Source organism: Triticum urartu, chromosome 2A, assembly GCF_056163025.1.
Source record: "Triticum urartu cultivar PI428250 chromosome 2A, HENAU_Tu73, whole genome shotgun sequence".
NCBI classification, from domain to species: Eukaryota; Viridiplantae; Streptophyta; class Magnoliopsida; order Poales; family Poaceae; genus Triticum; species Triticum urartu.
This window is the reverse complement of record NC_141874.1, coordinates 78524833-78537579: the sequence shown is the minus strand read 5'-3', so window position 1 is coordinate 78537579 and position 12747 is coordinate 78524833. Positions and strand designations below refer to the sequence as shown.

Genomic DNA, 12747 nt, shown 5'->3' with positions numbered 1-12747 from the left:
TGTATTGTTGCTAGAAAGCGACGAGCCGACCACGTATGCGGAAGCGATTGTGAGCCTGAATTTCGAGGCATGGCTAGAGGCCATTAGATCCGAGTTAAAGTCCATGGATGAAAATCAAGTCTGGGACTTGGTTGATCCGCCACTTGGCGTAAAGGCCATTGGCTGCAAATAGGTCTTTAAGAAGAAAACCGATGTGGATGGAAATGTTCAGATCCACAAAGCTCGGCTTGTCGCTAAAGGTTATGGACTAGTTCAAGGAATTGACTATGACGAGACTTACTCACCGGTAGCGAAGCTGAAGTCGGTGAGGATCGTACTAGATATAGCTGCATATTTCGATTACGAGATACGGCAGATGGATGTTAAAACGGCTTTCCTTCACAGAAATTTAACCAAGGACGTGTATATGATACAGCCCAAGGGCTTTGTCGATCCGACTAGCACTACTAAAGTATGCAAGCTCAAGAGATCCATTTATGTGTTGAGGCAAGCATCTTGGAGTTGGAACATTCGTTTTGATGAGGTCGTCACTAGTCTCGGTTTCATCAAAAGCGATGAGGACGCTTGTTTATACAAGCAGTTAAGTGGGAGCTTGATTGTGTTTTTAATCTTGTGTGTGGATGACATACTACTGATCGGAAATGTTGTTTAGATGCTGAACTCAGTCAAGGAATCATGGAGTGGCAAGTTTTCAATGAAGGACCTTGGTGAGGCAATTTACATTTTAGGCATCAAGATGTATAGAGATAGATCGAGGAGGCTGCTCGACTTGATCCAAAGCATGTACATAGATAAAGTGTTGAAGCGGTTCAACATGAGTGAGGCCAAGAAAGGGTTATTGCCTGTCTAACATGGTATAAGGCTAAGCGAGACTCAGAGTCCTTCGACATCTGATGAGCGAAGCAGGATGAGTCGGATTCCGTATGCCTCGGCAATTGGATCCATCATGTCTTCCATGATATGTACACGGCCTCATGTTGCTTTTGCAATAAGCATAACAAGTAGACCAGGCCAACCCAGGTGAGAGTCACTAGGCAGCAGTAAAGACTATTTTGAAGTACTTGAAAAGGACTAAAGAGATGTTCCTAGTTTATGGAGGTGAGGAAAAGCTCGTCGTAAGGGGTTATGCCGATGCTAGTTTCCAAACCGACAGAGATGATTGTCGATCACAGTCGGGATTCGTGTATGTCATGAACGGAGGAGCAGTGAGATGGATGAGTTCCAAGCAAGATACGGTGGCCGATTCTACCACAGAAGCCGAATACATTGCGGCTTGTGAAGCCGCAAAGGAAGGTGCTTGGATCCGGAACTTTCTAGATGATCTTTGTATTTTCCCAGCCTCGGTAAAACCGTTGGACCTTTATTATGATAATTATGGTTCTGGTGCCATCGCGCAAGCCAATGAGCCGAGGGATCACCACAAGACCAGACACATAGATCTGAAATATCACTTGATACAAAAGATCGTAAAGAATGGTGATGTTGAGTTATGCAAAATTCACACGGATGCAAATGTTGCAGATTCGTTGACTAAGCTGCTTCCACAATCCAAACATGAGGGGCACGTTAGAGCTATGGGCATTCGCTGTCTATTTGATTCACTCTAGTGCAAGTGGGAGACTGTTGGAGATATTCCCTAGAGACAATCATGTATGATGACATTTCTTATGTGTTTATGAATAAAGATAGTCCTTGGACATTATCCATGATGTGTATCAGCAAGTTCGTGACTTGTTTGTGGTACTATACATTGTATGATGACTGTCCTAAAAAAGGTCCCTAGTCGAAAGGGCTGTGTGGACGCGCAACCGACTAGACTAGCATATGACACGGTTAGTGGCTTGGTATCACTAGCCATGGAGCATTGGATGCTAACCCGATAATATGGACTCGGAAGGATCTGGTTGGATTCGATGTAGTCGGATCTGAGTTGAGATAAGGTCCGAGTCGGACAGACCCAACTATGAGACGCAGCGATATGTCATCTGTAAGTCTCTAGTACAACATATGTTCTATGCCATAAGACCTGAGCAGGCGCATGTACTCGGGATGATGACAGACTTGCTTTGGTCCAACCAAAAGCTACTCCGTGACTGGGTAGTTACAAAGGTAGGTTTCGGGCTTGTCCAGACCCATGCTGCGAGACATGGTCGAGCAATATGGGATTTGCCCCTCCGATCAGGAGAGATATACTCTGGGCCCCTCGTGTGATCCGACCAGGATAAGCATGGCCATGCGACAAGGATTATGAAATAATCTGGTTTATGGTTGGCATTAATGGAACGAGAAAGAGGTCGGGCTAGCACAAGGATGACAGACTCGCCTTGAGCCCGACAACATGCATCGTGTGGCAAAGGGAACAGAAGCATGATGTATAGGTTCGCCTAACCAGCTTCATAGTCTGCTTGGTGTTCGGCATGCCTTGCTACGGGCCGCTACCAACCATGCAGTTCGTAGGTGATCCGATCTGCGACCAAGCCGACTTGAACCTAAGGGGTCGCGCGCTTAAGGGAAGGAACCTACGAGGTCGGATCAAAGGACACTGGTCGGATGCGATCCGAGTTGTATTCGGATTGTGGCCGAGTAGACTTATGGGCTTTAGGGTCCGTGCGAGGCCCAAGTGTTGAGCCCATGACGGACGCCTATATAAAGAGGAGGTGACGCACACTCATGGGATTGATCGCTTCGGCGCTGTCACTAGGGTTTGCATGTGTTGCGAATAGACACCTCCACTCATGGATGGTAGTGTGATCAGACCTAGCAGTCTGCCGCACGACGTTCCTCCTGCACGCGCGGATAACGTTAGAGGCGGTGCACTTGCGCTGCTCCAGCAAAATTGTACGTGGGAACCAACCACCGGCTGTTCGAGGGAGATTGGACGAGGAGGAAAAGATCCACGCAGACGCGTCGCCCCAACTCTTCTTCCGCTGCACAGCATTGCGCGTCTAGTGGTAATGATCTGTGATCCATCTCCCGTAGCATGTTCTTTGCTGTTCTGCACGTAGGGAAATTTTAATTCTCAGTCAACGCACCCTACCGTAGGACCCAACACATGTCTATATAGTTCTCAAACCCGTAGGGTCCACACGCTTAACGTTTGATGAGCATCGGTATTATGAGTTTATGTGTTTTGATGTACCATAGGTAGTTAGGAGTCCCGGAAGTGATCACGGACATGACGAGGAGTCTCGAAATGGTCGAGACATAAAGATTGATATATTGGACGATGTTATTCGGATAACAGATGAGTTCCGGGGTCAATGAATAAATATCAAAGTGCCGGGGGGTTATCGGAAACCCCAGGGGGACTAATGGGCCAACATGGGCCTTATGAGAGAGAGAGGAGAGGGCCCTAAGGCTGACCCCCCTCCCCCCCTGCTCCTTTAGATACAGGGGCAGGGGGCACCCTAGAACACACAAGTTGACAGTTGTCTTAGCCGTGTGTGGTGCCCCCTCCACAGATTTCCACCTCGGTCATATTGTTGTAGTGCTTAGGCAAAGCCCTGCGTTGGTAACTTTATCATCATCATCATCATGCCGTCGTGCTGACAAAACTCTCCCTCAACCTCAACTGGATCAACAGTACGAGGGTCGTCACCGAGCTGAACGTGTGCAGATGTGAAGGTGTCGTGCGTTCGGTACTTGATTGGTTGGATCGCAAAGACGTTCGACTACATCAACTACGTTACTTAACGCTTCTGTTTTCGGTCTATGAGGGTACGTGGACACACTCTCCTCTCTTGTTGCTATGCATCTCCTAGATAGATCTTGCGTGATCGTAGGAAATTTTTGAAATACTGTGTTCCCCAACAGGAAGAAGCTGAAGCTGCACGCGACAAGGAACTTGAGCTGATGCGCAAGAAGTCTCAAGAGCAGGATGAGAAGTTAGCCCACTTGATGGCTCTCTTTGGAGCTAAGGTAGTTTGATGAGCATTTTTTCTTTGAACCTATGATCTTATGCAGTTTGTCGTAGTTTGATGGCTCTCTTTAGATCTTGTTGTGAACCTGTGAACCTGTGCAGTTTGTTGCATTTTGCACTTGTGAACCTGTGAACATGTGTTGTTTGAACCTCGGAGCACTTGTGTTTATTTTCTATGAAGTTATGTGGATCTTGTTGTTTGAACCTGGGCTTGTGAATCACTTGTGAACCTGGGCCTTGTTGTTTATAGTTATGCATTTTCTGAAGTTATGCAAAATATGAACCTGGGCTCTAAAAAGGCCGAGGCCCAAACAAGAATTAGACTAAAAAGGCTTGGTCCTAAAAAAGAGTTGACTATAAGAAAAAAGTTTATAAAAGGCTGCAACCCAGAAAATAAAAAGGCCAAGGCCCAAATTAGAACCAGACTAAAAAGGCTGTGGCCCAAAACAATAGTGGACTAAAAAATTCATCAGAAAAAGGCTCCACTCATTAGAAATTTTATTGTGGCTAAGAACATGTCGAACTATTGCCGAGGATGGATGTCCTAAACGATCATGCCACCTTGACGGAGAGATCTTGGTGGCGCCAAGTGCATGTCTGCCCGAGCTTGCGGGAGCTGATGATAGGGGATAGAGCCCGTTTCTACACGTGCTGTGGAGGAGGGTTTTCTTCATTGCCTTGTCCTTGACATAGAAAAAATGACGATGAGATTCAAGAAATACATGATTGTCATAAGCTAGACGATGGGCAGAGATCAAGTTTTTGGTGGCTTTGGGCACATGCAAAATATTTTCCAGATGAAGATTGCGAGTAGGGGTATGAACATATGCATGACCTATATGGGAAATCTTCATACCAGCGTTGTTTGGCATGTTAATTTGATCGTCCATTGTACTTGTCACGGACGGCGAGTTTGGTGAGCTCATTGGTAATGTGGTCTATTGCACCTGAGTCCACATACCAGTTTGTGTCCACCCCGTAGGAGTAGTTGGTGTTGACGGCTGCTGTACTTTTGTCCTTGTTGAAGGAGATGTCATAACAGCGATAGCACTCCATGGACATGTGATTGGGCTTGGTGCAGATTTGGCAGAAGATGTCAGGCAGATCGTTGCGGCCTCCACCATTGCCGCGGCCGCCGCCGCGACCACGACCACCGCCGTCGTTGCCACGACCGCCTCCACTACGACCACCGTTGCCACCGCGTCCACCACCATGGTTGAATCCACCGCGCCCGCCGCGAGACACGACGTTGGAAGAGGAGTGGGAGGACTGCCCTCCGCCTTCAAACATAGCCAATCTACTTTCAAAGCTGATCAGCTGCGAGTAAAGCTCGCTCACCTTGATATGTTGAGTACGAGCATAGATCATGGAGACGAAGGACATGTAGTCCTAGTCGAGTCCCGCCAGGATGTAGGACACCATGTCGTCGTCGGTGAGGCTTGCCCACCAATGCCATCTCATCACTGAGCGCCTTCATGCGCCCGATGTACTCGGCCATCATCGAGTTGCCCTTCTTGGTGGAGGAGAGGGCGATTCTGGTGTTGCCGACGTGTGCTTGAGTTTGGGAGATAAAGATCTCCGTGATGGCGGCGCATGCTTCGGTCGCCGTGTCGCAGTGTGCAACCTGAACCATAACAGGGGCTGAGATGGAGCTGATGATGAAGCTTGGCACCTGACGAGGCCATGGCTACGAGAGATGTGCTTAGAGGAGATAGGCTCTGAATACCATGAAAGATGGCGTGAAGTGTATGCCTAGTAGGGACGCGTTACGTGTTATATATAGCCATAGGCTAGGGTTTACAAGATTCAGTAGTTAGGTTAGGCTTGATCCTCAAGTTAGCTAATCTACGAGATAAGGATGGAAGTAATGAACCTAACTACTAGATTACAAGTTCACCACACACACAACTTAAAGGGTATATACGGTTTTATATATACAACCGTATAAAAATACATTGTATTCTAACAGGCGGCAGCGCGGAAGTGCACGCACTACCAGAAAATCCGCTTACGCCGACGGCCTCATCTATGCCGACGGCCCCATCGGCATCGATGGACTTATGCCGACGGTGTTTCTACGCCTACGGCCTGACCCAGGCCATCAGCATAGGTCCATCTATGACGACGAGGCCGTCGGCGTAGATGAGGCCGTCAGGACCGCTAGCGATTCGCCTATGGGGCCCATCGGCATAGGCTAGGCCATCGGCATACACCGGGCCCACCTACCCGGTCAGCGACGACCGTTTGACAGCGTCGAAACTACGCCGACGGGAGGTAACGCCGACCGTCGGCATATTTATGCTGACGGCTATGCCATCGACATAGAATTGCTGACATCACCGATCCGCGTCGTCGACACGTCACCGATCCGCGTCGTCGACACGTCATCGATCCGAGGGAGTGGGGGGCCGTTGTGTGGCAGAGATATGCCTACGGCATAGCCGTCGGCATAGACCTGGCCCATGCCCCTCTGCCACGTCATCGATCCGCGTGCGATGCCATGTCATTGATCCGTGGGATTGTACCTCCATGTGCACACATATGCCGACGGCCTGGCCGTCGACATATATTTATTTTATATTTTTTTTCATATTTGCTTTTTTTTTGTTTTTCCACAAGATAAATATTCGTTATCTAAAAAAACATACCCTGACGGTATATCGATTTCCCCCTTTACAAACGTCGCTGTCACCGTGTCACAGAGGGGGGAAACGGTCGACACGGAGGGAATCTGGTTAGTGGGGATACTCGGGGTGTAGCTATGCCACCAAAACATCACACGGGTCCCGATGCATATGTGAAAGTGTTCACGCATGCGTAGACGCCCGTCTTGGGGCTCCGCGGTGTGCCCCCCCCCCTCCACGCAAGGCAGTGCCGCCGTCACTTGGGGGGCACACCCCGAAGATGCGTGCCGCCTCTTCAGACATGCCACCACACTGTACGACAAGTATGAGGGCCCGGTGCGATGCTCCGGTGGCATTGCTACCCCAGGGCCCCCGTCCTGCCTAACCCTGTAGCGTTTGACCATGGGATCTAGCCTTTTGACTTTACACGGACGGGCTTTGACCAGTGGAACTCTCCACCCGGTTGTGTTAGGTCAGCGTATAGGAACACTTTAGAGCAACTTCCGAACCAAATCCATAGCAAGATCCCATCCGTGTAGACCCGACACCTTCGTTTCCCCCCTCTAGGTGTCGGCGACGGCGCCGTCCGTGAGGGGGGCCACACCTCGAAGACGCGTGCCGCCTCTACGGACATGCCACCACACCGTACGACATGTATGAGGGCCCGGTGCAATGCTTCGGTGGCATTGCTACCCCCCGGGCCCCCGTCCTGCCTAACCCCGTAGTGTTTGACCAAGGGATCTAGCCCTTTGACTTTGCACGAACGGGCTTTGACCAGTGGAACTCTCCACCCGGTTGTGTTAGGTCAGCCCATAGGAACACTTTGGAGCAACATCCGGGCCGCAGCAAGATCCCATCCGTGTAGACCCAACGCGTTCGTTTCCCCCCTCCAAGCAAGGGAGTGCCGCCGTCACTTGGGGGGTGGGGGGGCTGCTACCTCTTGAGCACTTGCGTTGGTTTTCCCTTGAAGAGGAAAGGGTGATGCAGCAAAGTAGCATAAGTATTTCCCTCAGTTTTTGAGAACCAAGGTATCAATCTAGTAGGAGGCCACGCACGAGTCCCTCGCACCTACACAAACAAATAAATCCTCGCAACCAACGCGATAAGGGGTTGTCAATCCCTACACGGTCACTTACGAGAGTGAGATCTGATAGATATGATAAGATAATATTTTTGGTATTTTTATGATAAAGATGCAAAGTAAAATAAAAGGCAAAGGAAATAACTAAGTATTGGAAGATTAATATGATGGAAGATAGACCCGGGGGCCATAGGTTTCACTAGTGGCTTCTCTCAAGAGCATAGGTATTCACGGTGGGTAAACAAATTATTGTTGAGCAATTGACAGAATTGAGCATAGTTATGAGAATATCTAGGTATGATCATGTATATAGGCATCACGCCCGAGACAAGTAGACTGACTCCTGCCTGCATCTACTACTATTACTCCACACATCGACCGCTATCCAGCATGCGTCTAGAGTATTAAGTTCAAGAGAACACAGTAACGCTTTAAGCAAGATGACATGATGTAGAGGGATAAACTCTTGCAATATGATGTAAACCGCATCTTGTTATCCTCGATGGCAACAATACAATACGTGCCGTGCTGCCCCTACTGTCACTGGGAAAGGACACCGCAAGATTGAACCCAAAGCTAAGCACTTCTCCCATTGCAAGAAAGATCAATCTAGTGGGCCAAACCAAACTGATAATTCGAAGTGACTTGCAAAGATAACCAATCATACATAAAAGAATTCAGAGAAGATTCAAATATTGTTCGTAGATAAACTTGATCATAAAACCACAATTCATTGGTCTCAACAAACACACCGCAAAAGAAGATTACATCGAATAGATCTCCACAAGATAGGGGGAGAACTTTGTATTGAGATCCAAAAAGGGAGAAGAAGCCATCTAGCTAATAACTATGGACCCGTAGGTCTGAGGTAAACTACTCACACTTCATCGGAGAGGCTATGGTGTTGATGTAGAAGCCCTCCGTGATCGATGCCCTCTCCGGCGGAGCTCCGGAAAAGGCCCCAAGATGGGATCTCGTGGATACAGAAAGTTACGGCGGTGGAATTAGGGTTTTGGCTCCGTATCTGGTAGTTTGGGGGTATGTAGGTATATATAGGAGGAAGGAGTACGTCGGTGAAGCAACAGGGGGCCCAGAAGGGTGGAGGGCGCGCCTGCGGGGGTAGGTGCGTCCCCTACCTCGTGGCCTCCTGGTTGATGTCTTGACGTAGGGTCCAAGTCCTCTGGATCATGTTCGTTCCGAAAATCACGTTCCCGAAGGTTTCATTCCGTTTGGACTCCGTTTGATATTCTTTTTCTGCGAAACCATAAAATAGGCAAAAAAACAGCAATTCTGGGTTGGGCCTCCGGTTAATAGGTTAGTCCGAAAATTAATATAAAAGTGTATAATAAAGCCCAAGAATGTCCAAAACAGAATATAATATAGCATGGAACAATCAAAAATTATGGATACGTTGGAGACGTATCAAGCATTCCCAAGCTTAATTCCTGCTCGTCCTCGAGTAGGTAAATGATAAAAACAGAATTTTTGATGCGGAATGCTAATTGGCATAATTTCAATGTAATTCTTCTTAATTGTGGTATGGATATTCAGATCCGAAAGATTCAAGACGAAATTTCAATATTGACATAGAAATAATAATACTTCAAGCATACTAACTAAGCAATTATGTTTCTTAAAAATAACATGGCCAAATAAAGTTATCCCTACAAAATCATATAGACTGGCTATGCTCTATCTTCACCACATAAAGTATTTAAATCATGCAGAACCCCGATGACAAGCCAAGCAATTGTTTCATACTTTTGGTGTTCTCAAACTTTTCAATCTTCACGCAATACATGAGCGTGAGCCATGGACATAGCACTTTAGGTGGAATAGAATGGTGGTTGTGGAGGAAACAAAAAAGGGGGAAGATAGTCTCACATCAACTAGGCGTATCAACGGGCACATGCAACGGATATCAATGTGAGTGAGTAGGGATTGCCATGCAACGGATGCACTAGAGCTATAAGTATATGAAAGCTCAACAAAAGGAACTAAGTGGGCGTGCATCCAACTCGCTTGCTCACGAAGACCTAGGGTATTTTGAGGAAGCCCATCATTGGAATATAGAAGCCAAGTTCTATAATGAAAAATTCCCACTAGTATATGAAAGTGATAACACAGGAGACTCTCTATTATGAAGATCATGGTGCTACTTTGAAGCACAAGTGTGGAATAAGGATAGTAGCATTGTCCCTTCTCTCTTTTTCTCTCGTTTTTTCATTTGGGCCTTTTCCTTATGGCCTTTTTTTATTTGGGCTTCTTTAGCCTATATTTGTTTTTGTCCGGGGTCTCATCACAACTTGTGGGGGAATCATAGTCTCCATCATCCTTTCCTCACTTGGGACAATGCTCTAAAAATGATGATCATCACACTTTTATTTACTTACAACTCAACAATTACAACTCAATACTTAGAACAAAATATGACTCTATGTGAATGCCTCCGGCGGTGTAAGGGGATATGCAATGAATCAAGAGTGACATGTATGAAAGAATTATGATCGGTGGCTTTGCCACAAATAAAATGTCAACTACATTATCATGCAAAGCAATATGACAATGATGGAGCGTGTCATGGTAAATGGAACGGTGGAAAGTTGCATGGCAATATATCTCAGAATGGCTATGGAAATGCCATGATAGGTAGGTTTGGTGGCTTTTTTGAGGAATGTATATGGTGGGTGTATGATACCGGCGAAAGGTGCGCGATATTAGAGAGGCTAGCAATGGTGGAAGGAAGAAAGTGTGTATGATCCATGGACTCAACCTTAGTCATGAAGAACTCATATCCTTATTGCAAAAATCTACAAGTTATCAAAGCAAAGTATTACGTGCATGCTCCTAGGGGGATAGCTTGGTAGGAAAAGACCATCGCTCGTCCCCGACCGCCACTCATAAGGAAGACAATCAATAAATAAATCATGCTCCGACTTCATCACATAACGGTTCACCATACGTGCATGCTACGGGAATCACAAACTTTAACACAAGTATTTCTCAAATTCACAACTACTCAACTAGCATGACTCTAATATTACCATCTCCATATCTCAAAACAATTATCAAGTATCAAACTTCTCATAGTATTCAACACACTCATAAGAAAATTTTATTATTAATCTTGAATGCCTAACATAATTAAAGCAAATTACCATGCTGTTTTGTAGGACTCTCAAAATAATCTTAGGGAAGCATGAGAGAACAGTAGTTTCTATAAAACAAATCCACTGACGTGCTCTAAAAGATATAAGTGAAGCACTAGGGCAAAAACTATATAACTCAAAAGATATAAGTGAAGCACATAGAGTATTCTAACAATTTCCGAATCATGTGTGTCTCTCAAAAGGTGTGTACAGCAAGGATGATTGTGGAAAACTAACAAATAAAGACTCAAATAATACAAGACACTCCAAGCAAAACACATATCATGTTGTAAATAAAAATATAGTTCCAACTAAAGTTACCGATGGAAGTAGACGAAAGAGGGGATGCCTTCCGACGCATCCCCAAGCTTTGGCTTTTAGGTGTCCTTAGATTATATTGGGGTGCCATGGGCATCCCCAAGATTAGGCTCTTGCCACTCCTTGTTCCATAATCCATCAAATCTTTCACCCAAAACTTGAAAACTTCACAACACAAAACTTAAAGTAGAAAATCTCGTGAGCTCCGTTAGCGAAAGAAAACAAAACACCACTTCAAGGTACTATAATGAACTCATTCTTTATTCATATTGGTGTTAAACCTACTGTATTCCAAATTCTCTATGGTTTATAAACTGTTTTACTAGCCATAGATTCATCAAAATAAGCACACAACACACGAAAAACAAAATCTCTCAAAAAAAGAACAGCCTGTAGTAATATGTAGCTAACGCAAGATATGGAACCCAAAAAATTATAAAATAAATTTCTGTACGTGAGGAATTTATCTATTAATCATCTGCAAAAAATAATTAACTAAATATCGCTTTCCAAATAAAAATGGAAGCAGTTCTCGTGAGCGCTAAAGTTTCTGTTTTTTGCAGCAAGATTAAAAAGACTTCCCCCAAGTCTTCCCAACGGTTCTACTTGGCACAAACACTAATTAAACACAAAAAACACAACCAAAACAGAGGCTCGATAAATTATTTATTACTAAATAGGAGCAAAAAGCATGGAATAAAAATAAAATTGGGTTGCCACCCAACAAGCGCTATCGTTTAACGCCCCTAGCTAGGCATAAAAAGCAAGGATAGATCTAGGTGTTGCCATCTTTGGTAGGCAATCCATAAGTGGCTCTCATAATAGATTCATAAGGTAATTTAATTTTCTTTCTAGGAAAGTGTTCCGTGCCTTTCCTTAACAGAAATTGGAATCTAATATTTCCTTCCTTCATATCAATAATTGCACCAATCGTTCTAAGGAAAGGTCTATGAAGAATAATAGGACATGAAGGATTGCAATCGATATCAAGAACAATAAATCTACGGGCACATAGTTCCTATTTGCCACAATAAGAACATCATTAATTCTTCCCATAGGTTTCTTAATGGTGGAATCCGCAAGATGCAAGTTTAAAGAGCAATCATCAAAATCACGAAAACCTAATAAATCACACAAAGTCTTTGGAATCGTGGAAACACTAGCACCCAAATCACACAAAGCATAAAATCCATGATCTTTAATTTTAAATTTAATAGTAGGTTCACACTCATCATAAAGTTTTCTAGGATAGAAACTTCCAACGCAAATTTTTCTTCATAAGATTGCATCAAAGCATCAACAATATGTTTAGTAAAAGCTTTATTTTGGCTATAAGCATGAGGAGAATTTAGCACGGATTGCAACTAGGAAAAACAATCTATCAAAGAGCAATTATCATAATTAAATTCCTTGAAATCCAAAATAGTGGGTTCATTAATATTTAAAGTTTTGACTTCTTCAATCCCACTTTTAACAATTTTAGCATTAAGATCTAAAGACTCCAAATTCTTGGAACGCCGTCTAGGTAAAGGTGGATCATATTCAGTCCCATCATTATCAAGATTCATATTGCAAAACAAAGATTTAATAGGGGACACATCAATAACTATTAGATCTTCATTTTTATTATCATGGAAACTAGAAGAACACGCTTTT

The 12747-nt window shown here is 44.9% G+C and overlaps 2 pseudogenes; one reads left to right on the top strand and one right to left on the bottom strand.

Annotated features, from left to right (window-relative positions):
- Window positions 1-12747, top strand: part of LOC125535068 (uncharacterized) — a 71671-nt pseudogene that overhangs the window by 39118 nt on the left and 19806 nt on the right.
- Window positions 5221-5359, bottom strand: LOC125541926 (small nucleolar RNA Z247; annotated as a pseudogene).